The sequence below is a fragment of the Arachis hypogaea genome, chromosome 20, assembly GCF_003086295.3.
Source record: "Arachis hypogaea cultivar Tifrunner chromosome 20, arahy.Tifrunner.gnm2.J5K5, whole genome shotgun sequence".
Taxonomy (NCBI): Eukaryota; Viridiplantae; Streptophyta; class Magnoliopsida; order Fabales; family Fabaceae; genus Arachis; species Arachis hypogaea.
The window spans coordinates 85,740,744-85,747,334 of NC_092055.1; the positions used below are offsets into that span (position 1 = coordinate 85,740,744).

General features: G+C 42.4%; 1 non-coding gene across 1 annotated transcript; it reads right to left on the bottom strand.

Moving 5' to 3' along the window:
- Nucleotides 1-4,825: 4,825 nt before the first annotated feature.
- LOC112788427 (small nucleolar RNA R71) lies at nt 4,826-4,929 on the bottom strand. Its single transcript, XR_003195791.1, has one exon. It is a non-coding gene; the product is annotated as a small nucleolar RNA R71 (small nucleolar RNA).
- Between the last annotated feature and the right edge of the window lie 1,662 nt (nt 4,930-6,591).

A 6,591-nucleotide genomic window follows, 5' to 3' on the forward strand; every position in this document is an offset into this window, starting at 1 on the left:
TACATGGAATGATTCAACAAAACATGCATGGACATGCAAAGCTTGCCAATAGAGGCTGCCATCATGGGACTCATCAATGGCCTACGAGAAGGACCTTTTAGCCAGTCCATATCAAAGAAGTACCCTACCTCCTTAGACGAAGTGCAGGAGCGAGCAGAAAAATACATCAACATGAAAGAAAACGCTCGGTTAGGAGAAACCTCAAAATCCGAGGTCCCCTAACAAGATAAAGACAAGGAATCCAAAAGGAAAGAAGATCGACAAGGAGAGAAAATAAAAAAATACCACAATTACACTCCTCTCAGGGCATCCCTAATCGACGTATACAAAGAAGTCAGCCATACAGAGAAAATACCCCCAGCACGGCCACTCAAAGGCAAAAGAGGAGGAGGAAACCGGAATGAATATTGCGAATATCATCGAGTGCGAGGGCACTCCACCAACGAGTGCTTCGATCTAAAGAACATCATAGAAAAATTGGCGAGGGAAGGAAAACTAGATCGGTTTTTAGCCACCCGATATGACGACCAAAGAAAGAGACGAAGGGACGAAGATATCGGACGAACCGTGCGATCACCTCGTACACCGGAAAGACACGTCCATATGATACACGGCAGATTCGCAGGGGGTGGAATCTCCAAATCATCCCGCAAGAGATATCTCAAAGAAGTATATCATGTCGAGGGAAAGGAAGAAGCACCCGACATCCCTGCAATCACATTCACTAAAGAGGACGCATCCAGTATCATCTCGGGACACGACGACCCCATGGTCATCACCATCATACTGGCAAACGCCAATCTGAACCGCACATTAGTAGACCAAGGGAGCTCCGCTGACATCCTATTCAAAACTGCCTTCGACAAGCTCGGCCTAAAAAACAAGGAGCTTAAGGCATACCCGAACAGTTTGTTCAGATTGGGAGATACCCCGGTACAACCGCTAGGATATGTATCACTACATACAACCTTTGGAAAAGGGAACCAATCCAGGACGCTCAAAATATACTACATTTTGGTTGACATGAGTTCAGCCTACAATGCTCTAATAGGTCGGACAACACTAAATCAACTCGGTGTAATAGTCTCGACTCCACATCAATGCATGAAATTCCCAACTACAGAGGGGATAGCCACAATAAAAGCAGATCAAAAGATGGCACGCCACTGTTATAACGAAAGTCTAAACCTCAGAGGCAGAGGAGAAGAGTTTCACACAATTGAGCTTGGCAGAGTTCAGAGACGAGAAGAACTCCGTCCGCAGCCAGAAGGTGAGATAGAGAAGGTTCATATCGGAGACACCTCGGACAAAATGACTAATAATGGCACGATCCTGAGAGGAGACTCAAAAGAATTACTGGTACAATTCTTACGAGATAATGTCAATCTCTTCGCATGGAAAGCCACAGACATGCCAGGCATAGATCCCAAGCTAATGTGCCACAAGTTGGCGGTCCATCTAGGATCTCGGCCCGTACAGCAAAGACGAAGAAAACTTGGGCCAGAGCGATCCCAAGCTGTGGAAGAACAGGTACAAGCATTACTAGAGGCAGGATTCATAAGAGAGGTCAAGTATCCACTATGGCTAGCCAACGTCGTCTTGGTGAGAAAATCAAATGGGAAGTGGCGAATGTGCACCGATTACACCGATCTCAACAAAGCCTGCCCAAAAGATCTGATGCCAGGGCATCTTGGCCAGTTTCACTGACCTTTTCTTTACTGTTTTTAGGATAGTTTCATGCATTCCCTTAGGAAATAAGCTATTTTTGGGTAGATATTCACTTACACCTTGATTCATGCATACATTGTGCATTTTACATTATTTCATGAGGATTTTGCATGAGTTTAGTGACAAATTGTATGTTGCATTACCCATGACTTGGCTAGAACTTTGATGCACTCTATTGCTTGATTTCAGGACCAAAGGAAGCAAGGAATGGGAGGTAACTTGCAAAGTTAATGAGAAAAGTGATTGCCAATAACGCTCTCGAAGCCATCATTGACCACATTAAGAGTCATGTTAACTAAGTTAACGAGAACTCTAACGTGGAGAGGGGAAGTTGAGCCAACGTTAGTGACACTTAACATTGTCACTAGCGTTGGCAAATGCTCAATAGTGGCCATGTTAGAGTCCACGTTAACTTAGTTAACGTGGCCTCTAACGTTAGAAGGGGGGAGAAACGCCAACGTTAGTGACATTCAACATTGTCACTAACGTTGGCCTAAGGAGAAATAGACCACGTTAACTCCCACGTTAACTTGGTTAACGTGGGAGCTAACGTAAGAAGCAAGAGTGGTCGACAACGTTAGTGACACCCAACATTGTCACTAACGTTAGAAGCAACCACACAACCCCCCGAGGAGCCACGTTAACTTAGTTAACGTGGAAGCTAACATTGATGAGTGAAAGAATGGCCAACGTTAGTGACACTCAACATTGTCACTAACGTTGGGGATGGCTAAGCATGGCCAAGTTAGAAGCCACGTTAACCTAGTTAACGTGGACTCTAACGTGAGACATAGGGGCACCTTAGAACATTAGTGACAATGTTGAGTGTCACTAACGTTCTCGAAGGATGGCAAGCCCACGTTAAAGAGCCACGTTAACTAAGTTAACGTGGGCTCTAACGTGGGAACAAAGGGGGCTTTTCAAAGTTATTGGGAATGTTAAGTCTCAATAACGTGTACGAAGGACTTAGAGGCAACTTAGTGGCAACGTTTGTGCCACTAACGTTGAAGTTAACGTGGCTTTTACTTAGGAACGTTAGTGAGAAAGTTGATTGTCACTAACGTTCTCGAACTCATATTTTCACTAAACGTTAACACCCCTAACGTCCTGAGCTAAAGTCTCTGCCCACTTCACATTTTCTCTCTGCAAGTAAAGCCAAGCCCAAATGAAGAAGAGAACTGCTTCAAACTCAAGATCCAAAGGCCCAAGACTTGAAGAGCCAACTAGAAGCTGAGAAAAGTAGTATATATAGGAGTAGCTTTGAATTTTTTAGGAGTTCTGGAAGTTGGGGGGAAAAGAGAACTACTCTCTGTATTTTACCTTCTCTGCATTTTCTAGTTTTATGATGTATTATCCATCTTTGTTTTCATTTTCTAGAGCTATGAACAACTAAATCCCTTTCATTGGGTTAGGGAGCTCTGTTGTAGTTTGATGGATTAATAGTAATTTTCATTATTCTTCTTCTATCTTTTCTCTTGAATTTACTTGAAAGCTTTCGATCTTCATCCAATTGGGTAGTTATCTTGGAAAAGAAGCTATTCAAACTTGGATCTCTTCTGAACCTTGAAAGAGGAATGAAGAGATCAAGCTAGAAATGCTTTCTCATGCTGGACCAAATTGGGTTTGGATGGGTATGTGACTATAACCCTCTCAATACTTGATTTGGGAAATGCATGTGGTATAATCAGTGACCATACTTCATCTCTTCTCATGAGCAATTTACCAAGGAATTGGCTATTGATCAAGATTTGAGAGATTGAATTTGTAATTCAATCAATTAAGATTGCCAAGAAATCAATGAGTGCATTGATTGAGGAAGAGATGAAAATGAACTTGATCCGAAGAATTGCAACATCTCCTAAGCCCAATGAACTCCCCATCTCTGATCTTACCCATTCTCTTTAATTTCTGCCATTTACTTTTATGAGAAAATCTCCCATTCCCATTTATAATTCTGCAATTTACTCTCAGTCATTTACTTCCAGTCCTTTAATTCTAGCATTTACTTTTCTGTTATTTACATTCCCGCCATTTTATTTTCTGCAACTCTCAACCCAAATTCTGGATTCGCTCAACTAGAACATTCTTCTAATTAAAGTTGCTTGATCAATCAATCCCTATGGGATTCGACCTCACTCTATTGTGAGTTTTTACTTGACGACAAATTCGGTACACTTGCCGAAGGAAATTTGTTGAGAGACAGTTTCCACCCGCATCAAGTTTATGGCGCCGTTGCCGGGGATTGATTGTGCATTAACAATGATTAAATTGGAAGATCACTAGATTGAGCATTTTTCTTTTGTGAATTTCATTTTCTGTTTGAGTGATTTATTTTCTGTTTTAGTTAAACTTCTTCCCTTCCCCCTCTACTCTTTTATTTTTCTTTGTTATTTTCAATTCTGTTTGCTAACCCACTAACTGTTTGATATATTGCATCACCCACAACTAACAGTAATTCTGACAAAAATATTTTCTGCACATATCTTTTCTTGCTTGCACTTGATGGTTGTATGACAGGGAGAAGAAGCGGGGCTTCAACTTCCTTCGATTCTGAACCTGAGAGGACCTTCCTTAGATTAAGGAGGGAGGCAAGAGGAAAGAAAGTGGTTGGTGTTGAGGAAGAGGAGGAATTCTTTGAACCAAACATGGAAGACAACATGGAAAACCATCATGAAGAAGAGGATCACAACCATGGGGGAGGTTTAGAGCAAATCATGCTGGGGAGGATAGAAGAGTTTTGGGCTCTTACATCAATCCAAACCCAGGCAATTGTGGAAGTAGCATCCAAAAGCCAACAATCCATGCTAACAACTTTGAACTTAAACCACAGCTTATCACCCTTGTTCAGAACAACTGTTCGTTTGGAGGAGGTGTTCAAGAAGATCCCAATCAACATTTGACCACCTTTCTGAGAATATGTGACACAGTGAAGTCTAATGGTGTTCATCCTGACACCTATAGACTGCTCTTATTTCCATTCTCACTCAAGGATAAGGCAGCCAAGTGGCTGGAATCTTTCCCAAGGGAATGCTTGACAACTTGGGAAGATGTGGTGAACAAATTCTTAGCAAGATTTTACCCTCCTCAAAGAATCAATAGGCTGAGAGATGAGGTCCAAACTTTCATGCAACAAGATGGTGAAACTTTGTATGAAGCATGGAAGAGATTTAAGGACCTCACAAGGAGGTGTCCACCTGACATGTTCAACGAATGGGTGCAGCTGCACATTTTCTATGAAGGGCTCTCTTATGAGTCAAAGAAGACCGTAGACCATTCATCCGGAGGATCCTTGAACAAGAAGAAAACCATTGAGGAGGCTATAGATGTCATTGAAACAGTAGCAGAGAACAACTACTTCTATGCTTCCGAAAGAGGGAACACAAGAGGAGTAATGGAGCTAAACAATGTAGATGCTCTGTTGGCCCAAAACAAGCTCATTACCCAACAGCTGGCTGACCTCACCAAGAAGATGGAGAGGAACCAAGTAGCAGCAATCTCCACTTCATCAACAACCCAAGAAGGAGTGAATGAAGAAGCAGAGGGTAGTCAGGAGCAAGCCAACTACATTGGGAATTCACCAAGGCAAAACTATGATCCATACTCCAAGACCTACAACCCTGGATGGAGAAACCACCAAACTTTGGGTGGGAAAGTCAGCAAGATCAAAACCAAGACCAGAGACGTTACAACTCCAACAACAATGCAGCTCACCAACAATTCACACAGAGGACATCTCAACACCCCCACAACAATACTTCTCCACACGACTATCAAAACCAAAACAGCACATCTGCTCCGAATCACCCATCAATTGATGACAAGCTCTCTAAGATTGAAACCTTACTTGAAGGAATATGCCAAGAGATTCAAGAAAATAAGGTGTTCAAAGAGGAGGTGCGAGCCAATATTAAGAACCAGGGAGAGACCATTAGGAAGCTGGAATTCCAGGTGGGATGTTTAGTTGAGAAGATTTCCAAACCTACTGATAGCTTCCCAAGTGGCACGGAGAAAAACCCCAAAGGAGAAGCAAAGAAAGTAAGATGGGAAGATTGCAAAATGGTCACTACAAGTGATCAAGAGACTGAAGACAAGCATGGCAAACCTTTCGAACAACCTGATGATAACTCAACAAAGGAGGAAGATAGAGATCACCAAGAACCAAAAATCTCACAACAAGAGCTGCTGAAGCTCTATGCACCCTTCCCTCAACTGCTCAATGGTGCTGTGGGAAAGAGAATATACTCAAGGTTCCTAGACTTTTTTGCATCTCTGCATGTAAACATACCATTCATCAAGGCAATTCAACAAATGCCTGCATTCATTAAGTATATGAAGGAACTTCTTCCCAGGAAAAGCTCACTCAAAGGAGGCCAGACTATAGTGATGAACAAGGAATGTAGTGCCCTTATTCAACCTGAGTTGCCTACAAAAAGAAGAGACCCAGGGAGTTTTCACATCCCTTGTGCCATAGGTGAAACTATGTTCGATAAAGCACTATGTGATTTGGGGGCCAGCATCAACTTACTGCCCTTATCCCTGGTGAAGAGGCTACAGATCAATGAGATAATGCCCACAGATGTAATCAACAGACTGGCTGACAAAACTCAAAAGCAAGCAATAGGAGTGGTGGAAAATGTGTTGCTAAAGGTTGGGAAATACTTTCTCCCAACAGACTTTGTCATCCTGGACATGGAAGAGAGTCACACTCACCCAATCATATTAGGAAGACCATTCCTAGCTACGGCCAGAGCACTTATCGATGTAGAGAAAGGGGAGCTAATATTGAGAATCCATGATGAACGACTCAGCTTCAATTTTTCAAACTCTCACAAGAAACAGATCAAGAGGACAAGGAATTAAGCA